The sequence below is a fragment of the Natator depressus genome, chromosome 5 (genome assembly GCF_965152275.1).
Source record: "Natator depressus isolate rNatDep1 chromosome 5, rNatDep2.hap1, whole genome shotgun sequence".
NCBI classification, from domain to species: domain Eukaryota; kingdom Metazoa; phylum Chordata; order Testudines; family Cheloniidae; genus Natator; species Natator depressus.
Window position 1 is genome coordinate 83,126,180 of NC_134238.1, and position 14,945 is coordinate 83,141,124.

At 40.1% G+C, this 14,945-nt stretch overlaps 1 long non-coding RNA gene across 1 annotated transcript; it reads right to left on the reverse strand.

Annotated features, from left to right (window-relative positions):
* Nucleotides 1-372: 372 nt before the first annotated feature.
* Nucleotides 373-13,432, reverse strand: LOC141988218 (uncharacterized). Its single transcript, XR_012639700.1, has 7 exons — nt 13,282-13,432; nt 10,311-10,410; nt 9,099-9,264; nt 7,847-7,907; nt 2,968-3,172; nt 2,084-2,211; nt 373-1,362 (listed from the first exon to the last, which is right to left on the reverse strand). It is a non-coding gene; the product is annotated as an uncharacterized LOC141988218 (long non-coding RNA).
* Nucleotides 13,433-14,945: the final 1,513 nt, after the last annotated feature.

The following is a 14,945-nucleotide window of genomic DNA, read 5'->3' on the forward strand; positions in this document are numbered from 1 at the left end:
ACACTTTCTACTAATATCTGGAAAGGTAGGACTGCAACATCTTAAGGCAGGCAGCTCTGTCACTTTCAATTGATTTAGCCCAGCTGTCTTACAGTTATGGATGTATTTATTCCTAAAGTTGAAAGAAAAAAAATACAATAAAGGCAATAAGAACAGGAGTACTTGTGGCACCTTAGAGACTAACAAATTTATTAGAGCATAAGCTTTCGTGGGCTACAGCCCACTTCATCAGATGCATAGAATGGAACATATAGTAAGAAGATTTATATATACATACAGAGAACGTGAAAAGGTGGAAGTAGCCATACCAACTTTAAGACCTAATTCATTAAGATGAGCTATTATGAGCAGGAGAAAAAAACTTCTGTAGTGATAATCAAGATGGTCCATTTAGACAGTTGACAAGAAGGTGTGAGGATACTTAACATGGGGAAATAGATTCAACATGTGTAATGTAGAGCAAGTAGAGTAGGGGCATTAGGGGACAAGAGCTGAGGAAGCGTTGTTCTAAGTCAGCCATAAAAATGTTGGCATACTGTGGGGCCATGCGGGTACCCATAGCAGTACCGCTGACTTGAAGGTATACATTGTCCCCAAATGTGAAATAGTTGTGGGTGAGGACAAAGTCACAAAGGTCAGCCATCAGGTTTGCCGTGGCATTATCGGGGATACTGTTCCTGATAGTTTGTAGTCCATCTTTGTGTGGAATGTTGGTGTAGAGGGCTTCTACATCCATAGTGGCCAGGATGGTGATAGGTTTTAGTTTGGTGCTGTTCCAATATGTGGGGGAGTAGTAAACATGGATAGCCAAGGCAGCAACATATGAACATCTCACTGAAACCTTCCTATTGTGACCTCATATAGACCTCATACTTAACAACAGGGTTAGCTGAAATTGGTGTTAAAATGGGTTCAGCCTACAATGTATTCCATGCCTGCACAGTGTAGAACAGACAATGCATTCTAAGTCCATTTTTAAAAATGTGTTCTCTGAAGAAGAATGGAAGTCCCAAATTATTTCAAATGCAAATGAGCAAACTGCAATTTCACTTATCATTAACTTACACTTATAGTAAAAATTGTTCTGGGGATGAGGTTGGGGGAGGTCTTCTTCTTTTGTTTGAAAAGGATAGGATTATAATTGAATTTCAAGATTTGAAAACCATTCTAATGCTTCTGGGGTAGCTAGGTGCACGCTCCATTGGCCACCACTGTAAACTGAATGGGGCAGTTGTCCATGATGTGTTGCATGGCTTGTACCTCACCACAGTCAACAACTGGGCAATTCTTCGATTTTCCATTTGTGGCGGAGATATCTACATCTTCTGTGTGTGTTGTCCGAACATGGTTGAGTGCAGCCCACTGCCTACAGGGAAGGCAGAATCCAGAGAATTCTTTCATTGGATCTTCAATCAGATCTTTGTTTAGGATGTTAAAAGTGGCCCACAATTCGAGCCACTGAGAGCTGGGATCCTTTCCGTTGGCCTGTAGTGCTAATGTGTGGATCGACATTGGGGGAATGACATCACCCCACACCATAATCAAAGTCCAAATTAAAAATACATCAGAAATAAAGATGTATGGAGTGAGATTTTGTGCTGTGTCCCCAACAGGTGCAGCACAGACACAATAGCCCAGGGTGAGTAGGGGGGCCAACGTGGCTTCCAGCCAACTTTGCACCCTCCTGATCCTGGGCTAATTGGAGCTTTAGAGAGGCCAGGGTGTAATTTAGACAGCCTAGGGGGCCTGTCTAAGTCCAGGCAGCCTCCCTGGGCTGTCCTATCAGCTACAATGTTGCTTAGAATCTCCACAGATATGTGTGATGCAGCTCTAACCCCAATAAACCCACCATCACCTATAACATACACCCTCCCCTCTATGATCTACCAAGGCTTGTGAAAGGTCCTCAGAGGACAGCATTACGGCTATCTACCACAGTGTCTGTGTCTGGCTTCCCCATGCAGGAACAGGGCTTGTAAGGTCCCTTCACCTAGCACCAGCCTTTTTATTTGGCAAATAGGGGACAGAGCAGGGTGAGGATCTCACCAACAGTAACTTTTTATGTCCTCAATTAAATGGGTACTTGCCTCTTATTTGGGTGTCCAAGAAGTAGATGCCTCTAACCTTCTGCCCCAGCTGTCCCTCTATCCCCGCAGGTTGATGCCTTTTCATTCCCTCTGTTCCTTTCATTCATGGTTCCCCGGCATCTTCCTACAACAATAAATTCAATCAATATTTCCTGTTCCATGCTATGCTTGCCATAATAAAAAATAATGGTCAGTCTATCAGAGACACATGCTGTTTCCTTCCTAAGACATTGTTGATTGTTTCTCATTTATTAAGGAGTATGATCTTTTTTCCCGTTACAATACTGATAATAAAAACTTTTTTTTAAAGTGAGGTTAACAGATGATGCTGATGAAGCATGTGGAGATTGTGACGGGTTCGATCACAGAGACCCCCTTGGGACTGTCACCTGATGTGCTGAGACTATCTCTAAGCCTGTTTTCTCTGCCAGTTTGGGCCTCCAGAACCCTGCCTTGTTGAGTCAGACATGCAAGCCTGCTACAACACAGACACAGGGTCTGAACCACGCCCCCAAAGCTGCAGACTTAACTGAAAACAGCTTAAGAAGTGCTCCTGTCTCCAGCACCCAGATCCCAATGGGATCCAAACCCCAAATAAATCTGTTTTACTGTGTATAAAGCCTATAGAGGGTAAACTCATAAATTGTCCACCCTCTATAACACTGATAGAGAGATATGCACAGCTGTTTGCTCCCCCAGGTATTACTTACTTACTCTGGGTTAATTAATAAACAAAAGTGATTTTATTAAGTATAAAAAGTAGGATTTAAGTGGTTTAAAGTAATAACAGACATAACAAAGTAAGTTAACAACCAAAATAAAACAAAACACACAAGTCTAAGCCTAATATATTTAGAAACTGAATACAGGTAAATCTCACCCTCAGAGATGTTCCAATAAGCTTCTTTCACAGACTAGACTCCTTCCTAGTCTGGGCCCAATCCTTGTTAGTTCCAGCAGGTATCTGAGGTGAAAAGCAGCGGATTCCACATGACTAGGACCTCCTTTGTTCTGTTCCACCCCCTTTAATAGCTTTAGAACAAGGGGGGAATCCTTTGTCTCTCTCCGGGTTCCTACTCCTCCTTCTAAATGGGAAAGCACCAGGTTAAAGATGGATTCCAGTATTATGTGACACATTCACATGTCCTGTGAGACTTTGTTGCCCACTCGCTGGCACACACATATACAGGAAGGCTTACAAGTAAACAGAGCCATCTACAACCAATTGTCCTAGTTAATGGGGGCCATCAAGATTCCAAACCACCATTAATGGCCCACACTTTGCATAACTACAACAGGACCTCAGAATTATATTTCATATTCCTAATTTCAGATACAATAATGATACATTCATACAAATAGGATGAACACGCTCAGTAGATTATATGTAGATTATATGCAAAAGGTCTCTCTCACAAGAGACCTTTTGCATAAAGCATATTCAAGTTACATCATAATTTCCATAAACATATGGAGTGCAACATCTCAGAGATAAAGATGGATAATCTTCTTGAGTGTTTGAGAAGAGGATGCTCAGCTCCAATACCACAGTGATAGGAATGGTATAAATATTCATCTAGGTAGGTGGACTAGCTATCATACTTGTCATTTTCCATTGAATAGAAAAATTAATTGATTAATATATTAGTAGTGAGTAGGGATAGGATATTGTGCAAGTGACAAGTTCTGAACTATAAAGTGTGAAGGAAGCATGTGAAGGCATTGCAAATGAATGCATACAAAGTGTTCCAGATAAACAGTAAGGCAAAGAAGTTAATCACCCACGCTGGACAGATTTTATTTGACCATTTCAGCTCTCTGTGGTATACAACATGCACCTTAGGAACTGAACAGATGATGGGCAGGATGTCAGCACAAAATCACTTCCAGAAAGGGAAGGAAGACAAGAATAAGGTGGAACGCTTCTCCCCCTAGAACTGTGCTGAGAATTTTTCTGTGAAATGCTCTTTGGAAGCAATTTCAATTATCCCCCATTTCTAACAGCATGTTTGGAAATAGTTATGTATCCCAAACAGAAAGGATGGTAAAATTTACTGCAAGAGTCCTCCATAATATTGGACACTTCCACAACTTTCATCTGAGAATCTCAAAATGCTTTGCAAACAATAGTTGGTCCTCAACAACCTTTATGATCATTTTATGGTTTGATAAACTGTGGCATAAAGATTACTCCATTTGACATAGTTTACACCATGGCAGAATCATTTTGTGGAAAAGCTGGACATGATCCCCACAGTCCTGACTCCTAGTCCCTCTAGCTCTAACGAATAGACAGCACTCCCTGAGTAGTGCTGCAAAGTTTTATGGATACTATTCTTAACAGCAAAGGTATTACCATGAAATGTAAAATGAAATTGTTTCCTTCTCTTCAGCATCTTGATATGTGTATGAGAGATGTGGATTCCAAGGATACAGGCATTAGGAGGCTTTTGGCCTTCAAATTGAAATGCTACAAGCAATTGCTGCATGTTAGCTAGTGATATCTCACACAACTAACAAAGAGGTAATCACCCAAATGTACAACAGAATCAGAGTGATACCTGACATCATCAAGATGATAAAAACAAGAAAACTTGAATTTGTGGGACACCTGGGTTAGAGGAGCAGAGGAAGATTGCTGAAGGAAGTTTTGCAGGGACTGGTACTAAGTGCCAGGGGTAGGGGCATCTGCAGTGAGTGTGGTTTGATGATATGGCTGACTTGACAGAATGCAGCATGGTGCACTTCTCAAGCTGTGTGAAGACCACATAATGTGGAAGAAGATTGCTGGCCAATGACTCTCATACGTTGTGTTTACTGTTCATTGTCAAGTGACTTTTTATGGTGCTTTGCACTATGAGAATAAATAATAGTTCTTCCCAGATGTTACTCATAGCAACCAATTAGCATATGTGACACTGTGACACAATTCCCAGAAATTATACCCTTGAGAGAAGTACTGAGTATTGCATCACATTGCAGTGGTATTGTAGGTGCATGTCAGGACAGATTAAGTCTAAACATACCTTTTAACCTAACACAGAGCATCCCAAGTAGAAGGAGAGGGGGAGAAGAGATGCAGATCGTCAATTTTGCAGCCCCAAATTTTTATTCTCAGAAATGAGGGGCTGCTTTAGCATGCAGAGCTGCAATAGATAAACCCTATTTCAATTGAGCACTAGGTCCATGAACATTGTGCAGATATTTCTCCATATTCCAATAGCTACTCAAAGAAAAGTCATTTAAGTCAGCATTTCAATCAAATGGAAGGAGTAGGATAATTAGTAAAGGGATTTTTTAACAAAGTGGAAATCTACTGTTTAATGTGGCTATACAGTATCTTCCTTTAACATTATTCCACATATTTTTATGAGAATCCCTTAGCTTGACACATCCATACTAGGGCTGGCTGGAAAACAATAATAATTCCACTTCAGCAAAAATTGAAGTTTCAGTTTTGATTCCAATGCAAAATGAAAATGAGACCTGTCAAATTTTGTCATGAAAAAACATGAGAGAGAGAGAGAGAGAGAGAGAGAGATCCATCACAGAACAGCCAGCAGCATGGGGAATTCTGGATCAGGCAGAGCAGAGACAACCCTCAGTCTTTCATATCCAAAGCAAGTTCCCTAACCACCATCCTATTGGCAATTGTGGGAATCTTAACTCTTTTCTTATCCTCTTGTCAAAACTGACACATTTCTGCAAAAAAAAACATTTTGGTTTAGATGAAACACCATTTTCAAACAGAAAAAAGTTTTATCAAAAGTTTTTCGTCAGCCCTCATCCTCACGCGCTCTCCTGGTATTTACTACACACCAAACTTACTGATATCTACACATCTACAGACAGTTTGGGCCTCTCAAAATGGGGTGAAGATATATTTTTCCAAGTAAGCCTGTACTATTGCAGCTACCCAGATGCTATGCTGTTGTGAGAGGAGGTAGTCCACAAGGCAACTGTTCAATCACATGAAGCGCACAGTGAAAAGGTTTTGAGAGCTTCTGGTCTAAAATAATCAGGATGAAGCTTCTCACCTTGTTTGTCCCTAAAAGGAGAAAACTCTGTTCCTTTGTTAGATCATGCTAGGCAGGTCTATAATTCTGCTCGGTAGCACCCTTTATTTTTGTGATGTGTTAGCTGTGTAGCCTATAAAAATTACAATCTCTGAAAATCCAACAGTGTTAATTACTTATTAGGTGCTGTCAGATGTTCCGGTCGGCACACCCACGCATTCTGATCATTTGCTGGAACATTCCCAAGAAATTGCCGTGGGAACACACTGGTACACGCATTCCAGTAGCAGTGGTGGCGACAAACCAGCACAGCTCTATTCAATTTTAGTTTTGATGCTGAAGAATCACACACACAAAAGGAGACCCATGCCAAATAAGTGAAGTAAAAATAATGTGTATGATGTACAACAGGGTAGACGATTTGACAGCTTTAATTTGGAATGGCCAGCCTGCTAACAAATGGTGAAGGGGAATTCAATATTGGGTGGGGAGGGGGAAACATTTTGGTGGAAAGAGTTGTAAAAAAAAACCAACAACAACAAGATGTTTAAAGCTGCCAAGAAGTTTGAAATCTTAAAATAGGGCCTGACACTAATAAATTAGTGGGCAGAGCAAAGATGATGTGGTCAAAGATACATGATAAATGCTATTAAGCACATAACTAACATCAGAGGGAGTGAGTCACATGCAATGTGCATTCAAAGCTTGGCAGCTGGGCTGTGAGAACAGTTCAGCTAGAACCCAGAACCCACATGAAACAAAAGTATACTCTGGTTCTAGTCCTGCTCACAAACCTCAGCCCAGGTTCTTGAACAGTTTGCTGACCTGGACTGATGCTATTTGTATTACTCAATCTCACACAGCTCAAGTGGTAACTCACTGTGTCCTTAACATCTACATGCTGGATAAATTAGGAGGCTGGAGAAAGGTTTGACTGGACTATCTGGGATATTTTTTTCCAGGCAGTTTCAGCACTGTGCTTGGTAAGCTGTTTAAGTTTCTGGTCATATTTGTCACCTTCCTTTGCTTATTTTCATGGCTTTGTAACAGAGCATTTAATTTATTATCACAACTTTCCTTCCAGGCAGCTGGTAGTTCTTGAAGAAGGCATTCAAGCAATCAGCGGCAGACCTCGGGGGGGGGGGGGTGCTGTTAATGAAGAGTGTAGGTGATGCAGCTATTTTTCCCACAGATGCAGCATGTTCTTCCATGATGGTCCAGTTTTCCCCAAGACTGGTCCACAAAGGAGTTTAATGGACCCATTATTGGTTAGAGGTTAGTTGTGAGGAGCCCATTTGAGGTATACGTCAAAATCTTAAGGGTATGTATTCAGCTTTGCCTTCTCTTAGCTAAAGGTCTGAAGGGGAACTGCACCAGCAAAATTTGCTGTTTCACAATCCAAGCATATGAAGAATCTTTCTCCTAATTTAATCACCTTGCCTGGCTATGAGCAAGCAGAACCATGGCCCAGCTATTCAACCAGCATACAGGAAGAGTTATGTTGCTGTCCATCTATACCTAGCTTCATGGTAATGATGATCAAAAACACTGTTGACTTTTTTTTAAAAAAAATTGTTTTCTGTTTGTTTCAGTAAAAAGAAACAATTTGGTAAAATTGACACAAATTCGCAACATGTTTCGGTGTCACCAAATCTGCATATTTTGCTGTAAAAAGGTTTACAGCCAGCTCTAGTCATAGCCCTTATTCTCTCCCCAGACACACTATAACATACAAAAGCATACCTCTGTCACTCCTTGTTGGCTTTCCTCATCAAGATACCCTTAAAATTCCTGAAGGAAAGGACTAAAAAAAAATTGGAGCCCATCTTAGTCCACTTTATAGGTGTTTATTATTAAACACACAGTATAACTGAACAGTTTTCTCCCTGCAACATTTCCATTAATATGTGGTTTAATAAATCATGAGATCTCCTGTCCAGAGAGGAACTCACCAGTATTAGAAGAGTTACGTACTGTCTGGCTAGTTCCTTGAAAATTAACATCGATTTATTAAACACAGAGCAGTTACCCAAAGTTTGCATCAACTACTAAGTCAAAATGTTTCATCTTACTAGTATAATAAGCAGTTTTATTTGTTATTCCTATTATTTTTCTTTAATATGCAGGTTCTATGATAGCTATCCTCTCAATATCATGAATACAAATCATGCTGCTTTCCTTGCTCAAATCATTCACTTAATTTAATCTAAAGTGCCTCTCCCACTTTAGCTGATAACAGATGACATCTTCCAAACTGCGTGAGGATATTTTGTGCATGGCTTTGTTGGCAGAGGTGGGTATAAAATGGAAATACATAGGGGACACAGGTTTTCAGACACTCAGAGGCAATTGTCGCATTCAGGAAATGGGAGCAAGGGAGGATAAGTGTAGTAAGCTGTGTGTTTGTCATCCTGCCTCCATCTAATCTTATCTGATTTGACCTGGAGTCTCTGAATACCTGTTGCATCATGGATTTCAGCACATGGGACAGCTTGTGGGCTCCATGTCATATGTTTTAGTCCAGCAACAAAGCACAAGCCTGTTGTTTGGAGATTTTGAGCAGTAAGCAGAACTGTGTGGACCTGGTGACTTGTGTGCATGAATAACTAGCTGCATTATTTTATCATAGTTCTTTGTATTTAATTCCGAGTGCCATGTGAGGTGGGAATAGCCAATTCTGATCACATGTTTGTATTGCGGGCTGGGAGGGGATGGAGACCAGATATCACCAGATAGCAGGACCCATCAGCACCCAGATCAGAATACTGAGGTAGGCCCCCATTCCTATTAGAACTCGTTATCTAAAATATGAGTTAGTAATTTCAACCACCCCAGACATGTTTCAGCAAAAAGCTCTCATTGGGCTGTTAATATCAGCTCCAGCCCACAGAGGCATCCAATGATACACTATGGCTTCAAGTGAGGGGCCTGTAAAATGTCAGCTTAAGATGCTATTTTAGATAAAAGCAGATTTTTCAGAACTAAACCCACTGACCTTTTTCTAACTGCTGTGTCTGAAAAGCTATTCAACTAAGTTGCACTGCTTTATAAATTAATCCACATTTTGGCCCTGTTCCAACATCCATTCAAGTCCATGAGAATCTTTTTATTGAGTTCAGGGAGCATTGTAGGAGGCTCCCTGTATCAGTGATACGAAAACCCTTGAAAAAAAATCAGAGATTGGGTTAAGAATGGATGAGCATCCAAAATTCAAGATTTAGCCAAAGCCTATTCAACCTTTCCCAAATCCTAATGAACCTACAAAGTTTGGCTTGAAATCTCTCAACAGGTTGTTATACAATATTTCCAAAACTCTGCCTACTCTGTTGAATGCAATATCATAAGAACAATACGACTACTCCTATATCAACATTTTAATTTCCTGCTTTTGCTGGATACTGGAAGCACAAAGGCAAGCAAAAATGGTAGCAGAGGGAGCAGTTCTTCCATCATTTATCCATCTATGTTTTTATAAGGTTGTTCTCCACTGTGATATCTAGGCACCTTTCATAACCATGGAAGTGGGTTTCAGAATGGGAGAAAGTTCAAAGAGTTTTCTAATTTCATCTGATATTATCTGACTTAATATTAGAGCTGGAAGGAAAATGCAAATAATTTTCATAGGACATTTAAACAAAAATTAAAATGTTCCATAATATTTTAAGTGAAAAGCAAAACCTGAAAAAATATTTGGTTTTCATAAACCATTTTTTATTTTAAAAAAAAAAAAGTTTTCAGTAAGTGTTCAATTTACAAAAAAAGAAAAGCCCAAACATTTGTACCGCCAAAAATATAGGCATTTTTCATTGTAAAGGGATTCACTGAAAAAATTTCAGTTAGCTCTACTTACTATCATTTAGAGATTGGCTTGAATCGAAATGTCACATCTAAATGCCCCACACTTTGGGATTCAAACTAAAAATGCAGATCCTGATTTTACAAATGGATTTAACCAAAACCCCAGATCCAAACATCCCTGAATTCTGAAGTACTAGAAATCCCAATCCAGATCCAAATTTTGCATCTTAAATCATCTCTCTATGATTTCACCAAATTTAGCCCAGGCATAATCAGACAACTCAACTGACCTCCCTGGAGTAATCTTCTCTTAGGCAGAGTCTGCATGTGCACTATTACTATCATAATAAACTAGCTTGTTTGTTTATTCACATCAGCTAACTTTTGTGCATGCGAGAGGATTACTTACCTCGGTCACTGGGTACGGTGCTGCCTGTCTTTCCTTCTCCTGGTAGGATAGGTAGTTAACCTCTCAGGCCAAATTAAAGGGCTTCCCCTTATGTGGTAAACTAAAGTACAAGAGAAAACATTTCTCAGTGAGGGATTCGGCCGTCATTCACCCGCCCTGGGTCACAGAGTCTGTGTGATCTTGTCAGGGATCCACAAACAGTCCTTCCCACCTATGGTTGCAGGAGTTTCAACACACCAGTTCAAGGTGGCACTCTTGAGTCATAGAGAAACCTGGCCTTCCCTCTGCTATGTGGGCATACTTACATTAATGCTTGTCTCTTAGGGCTCCAGTCCTGCCTCTTCTCCAGGCTTCTTCAACACAGCCCCTCCCCAAGCACCTTTCCCCAACTCCCTCTCAGCTGTGAACCCTCTTGGCCCAATCTCCAGTCACTGAAGAGCCCCACCAGCAACTACTGCTTTCTCCAGGTCTTTCTCTATACTGCAAAAAGTAGCTTGCCTTTATACTACTTGCTTTCCCAGTAGGCCTTGCTTTTAGGACTACAAATCCAAGGGTCCCTGGCCAGAATCCCCTGGATCTGGGAGGAAACTAGGAATATAACAGAGCTGGGACCTGAACCCCTCTTGAAGGCCTAGTTCACCCTGTGACAGAGTGCTTGTCAACAAGACCTTCAGATAGATATACAGTATACATGCAAATAATTTTCAAGAGGAAAAAAGAACAGATTAGTACAGCAGTGGTCATTAGGAAAATAGATGCAGAACATAGAGCACAGACTGTACACAGCATTGCCAACCCCAAGTATTCAAACATCATGGGATTGGTTTAAAAATTAGCATTTTAAAAAATAATTAAAAATAATTAATTTAGGGTTCTATTTCCTCGTTTTTGAAAAAATGAAAGGTGAGATTTGCATAGCTCCAGGAACTGGGGCTTTAAGGAAAACACCAAATGTCACAAGATTCACAATGAACAAAAAACCAACAACAAAAAATCAAGGAGTTGGCAATGCTTACACCTGAGATCACGAGCAAACAAAAAGCCAGCTCCCAGAAATGCTTGGCATAGCAGCACAGCAGCAAAACATGACTGTGTGGAATGTCAGTGTCCCAAAGAGCAGGTAAGCATAGTAAAACTTAGGGATATTTATATCGGTGTGTCCTGTGGGGCATTTTTGAAAAACGTACATGAAAACATTTTTGATCGAATTGAAATACTGACACCAACTTTGCCCAAATAGTTTGAGTAAAACTAGAACTTCCTGAAAGAGTAAGAATAACAACAACAACAATTGGCTTTACAACACTAGAACTGGCTTTTTACTTCTCTCACCAGTGGATATTGCTACTAGAGCAGTGAGAGCCTGGAATTGCTGAAATAGTCATGTCTGGCAAGCTAGTGGGTGAGTCCTTTGAACTAACAGTCATGTCCAGTACACAGTATTACTCTACTTTCAATTACAAACAAATTGGCCAAATGTTAGTGCTCATGCAAGCCAGGGAAGATTTTTAACCAAAGCAAGGATAAAGGGAGAAATCTTGTCTTTATGGCAACAGACTGGGACTCAGAAGGCTTATGATTTGTCCACAAAATAAAGTCAGCATATTATACAGCTGAAAACTGATTTAAGTATTTCCACACAGGGAGTTGCACCCACTTAACTAAATCAATTTAAAAAGCCAACTTAGTTAAATCTGTGCAAGTGGTATATGTAGACCTCTCTTAGGTTCAATTCCTGCCTTTGCCATAAACTTCCTGTGTTACCTTGGGCCAGTCACTTAATTGCTCTACACCTCAATTCCTACTCCATGAATGGAACAATAATGTTTCCCCATTTCAGAGGGGATAATATGATGGGCTTGGACACTATGATAATAACAGGCATATAAGTACCTGGACAGAGTGAAATCTAGCAGTTTACAAGATGCCACACTCCTTTCTGCCAGGAGATTGTATCTCAGACAACATACAACACCCTGTCACCTCCTGCTCAGAGCTATGTCAGAATGATTCTTAACTTTATATATTTTTGAATTATAAAAAAAAATCCAGTTGAAAGCCAGTTAAGTTAATCTTAAGAGGAAAACATACATGCGAGAATATTGCCCTCCACAAGTATTTGGGCAACTGTTATGTATTTGAAAATCCTGAACATTTCAAGAATTTGATCACAGACACATCTTTGTCTGAAAACCAGAACCAGAAGTTCATCTTCCATCACTGCCCTGTTTAAGAGGTTCCAGTCATCTAATCAGCTACCACAAAAATCATACACACTGAATTCTGAATAGCAATGCATAGACAACCCTTAGATTTGAAAGTTATTCATCGAAACTATTCAGGGAATAATTACAAATAATGAATACATTTACAGAAACCATAAGTGGCCTTCAGATGATAATCTAGCCCAAGAAGGGAAAAATTCATGAAGAATATGAGAAGTTTGTCCATCCCTAAATGTGAGCATTATTGTAAAGCATCAATGGCAGCTTTACCTGCTACAGGATCTCACAAAACAAAATGATTATTTTATGTCTAATCACTCACATAACTTCGTTCTACATTCCACACAAACTTCATTAAAATTCATTGTTCTAATTCAGCTCTCATTTATTTTATTAGTTTATTAATTACATTTATCTGTATGTCCGTGTGTATTATGTACCTTTATTCTATGTATTATGTATCTTCTGCACACACACACACAAAGACACCCAGGACACTGGATAAAGGGAAGAAATTAGTTTTCTGCCATTATAGCACACAATAGCATGCTTTAAAAAAAAAAATCTTCTGGTGGTCAATATCACATGGGCTGCTGAATATTTTACAAAACAACAGGGAACCTAATTACTTTCAGGTTGGGAAGATTCGTCACCTTTTAATTCTTTGAAAGAACTCAAGTCTATTCCTGAACATGCTGATTCATTTTCATCTGTTTATGACCACAAATACTAGAGAGCTAACAAACCTGGAGGTCCAAAATCTCGTCACAGCGTTTTCAACGGATGTGTTCGACAGCTGGGGAGATAACTCTTTAATACAGAATGTGAACCGAAAGTTCACTTTCAGGTAATACATGAAAACATCCTGCTTCATGTTCATGCTGTCTTATGGTTACACTGTCTGAGGATGTGTTCGTTCACTTGCACTGGAGTGAACTTCACGTAAGACTATAACCATGTGCTGCTGTTATCACCGCATTCACTAAAGCTGAGGTGAACGTTTCAAATAATGAACCTCACATCATGTTCTGGCTCAGGCTGCTAACACATGTCTCTGAGATTACCAGTCTTCTTGCTAAGTACATTGCTAGTGCAGCAGCAGTCTTTTAATCAAACCCTCTGCCCAGAAGCACACCAGCATAAGCATTAAGTTCACTTCAGATCATGGGAACATTTTGTTTTACTCTAAAGACTCTCGGGACTGCCTTTGGGCACTGTTATGACTCCAGCAGCATTACCCTTTTATCGACTGCAAGACACATAGAATATGCACAGTCCTCCAAAGCATTTATTTGGTTAGCAGTCTGAAAAATGCCATTGTGTTTAAATTGCTGTACTGGTCTCATCCATGTTAGAGAGATGGTCTCAAGTCCGATTAACTCACCTCCTGCTTGATATGTGCGTTTCACCCTCACCCTGCATTGCTTACAACGTTGAGATTAAATATGAAATACCTTTCTGCCAGGTCGTCAGTTTAGTGCATCAAGGCTGCTAGAGAAAGGGAACCAGAATCTTTCTGAACGGAAAAACTAATTAATTGTGGTTACAGTTTTTTATCTTAACATTCACCTGTTAAAATCCCTTCTGATTAGCTCAGCACACAAGCCTTTATGAAAGGCTCACAATATAACAGCGGTTCAGTGTACAAAAACAAATGCTAACAAATGATCCATTGGGATCTAATGATCTACTAGGAAGGTTGAAATATTTTCCCTCTGATGAACAGTTTCACAGGAAGGATTGTCTTGTGGTTAAGTTACTGAGCTGGAAATCAGGACACGTGGCTTCTATACCTAGCTCTGCTGTATTCTTCCTCTGTGACCTGAGGTAAATCATGCAGACACACATTTGCAAGAATCCACAAATTTTTGACGGCGCATCTCTAGAGTGCCCAATTTAAGACACCTATGGCCTGATGTGTCTAGAAGTGCTGAACATCCACTACTCCCACTGACTTCAAATGGAAGCATGGATGCTCAGTTCCTCTGAAAGTCAGGTTCTAGTGGCCTCAAGTGGTTCTCTGGCCCCCATCAAACAATACCCAGCCCCTTGTGCTTGCATTCAGACCCCAGGGGAAAACCCTCAGAACACATGGCTCCACTCTTACTCCAGCCTTACATGTGGCCTATGTTTTCAACAGTGGCTCCTACTGCTTCAGTTATCTATTCCATAAAGGAGCTTAATTACTTTCTAAATTTATCCTGAATTAAGGGTAATTGTTAGGCCCACCAGCTTCAACGAAGTTTCACCCAACTCCCAGCGTAACAAAATATATTAACACACACACACACACAGATGTGCTCACACATGTATGCAAGTTCTCCTTTACACATAATTCCCAAAGGCATCATGTTCAGAATACCGTTGCTTGCTTTATTCTTTATATGTTAGGTGTATTTATAACATGTCT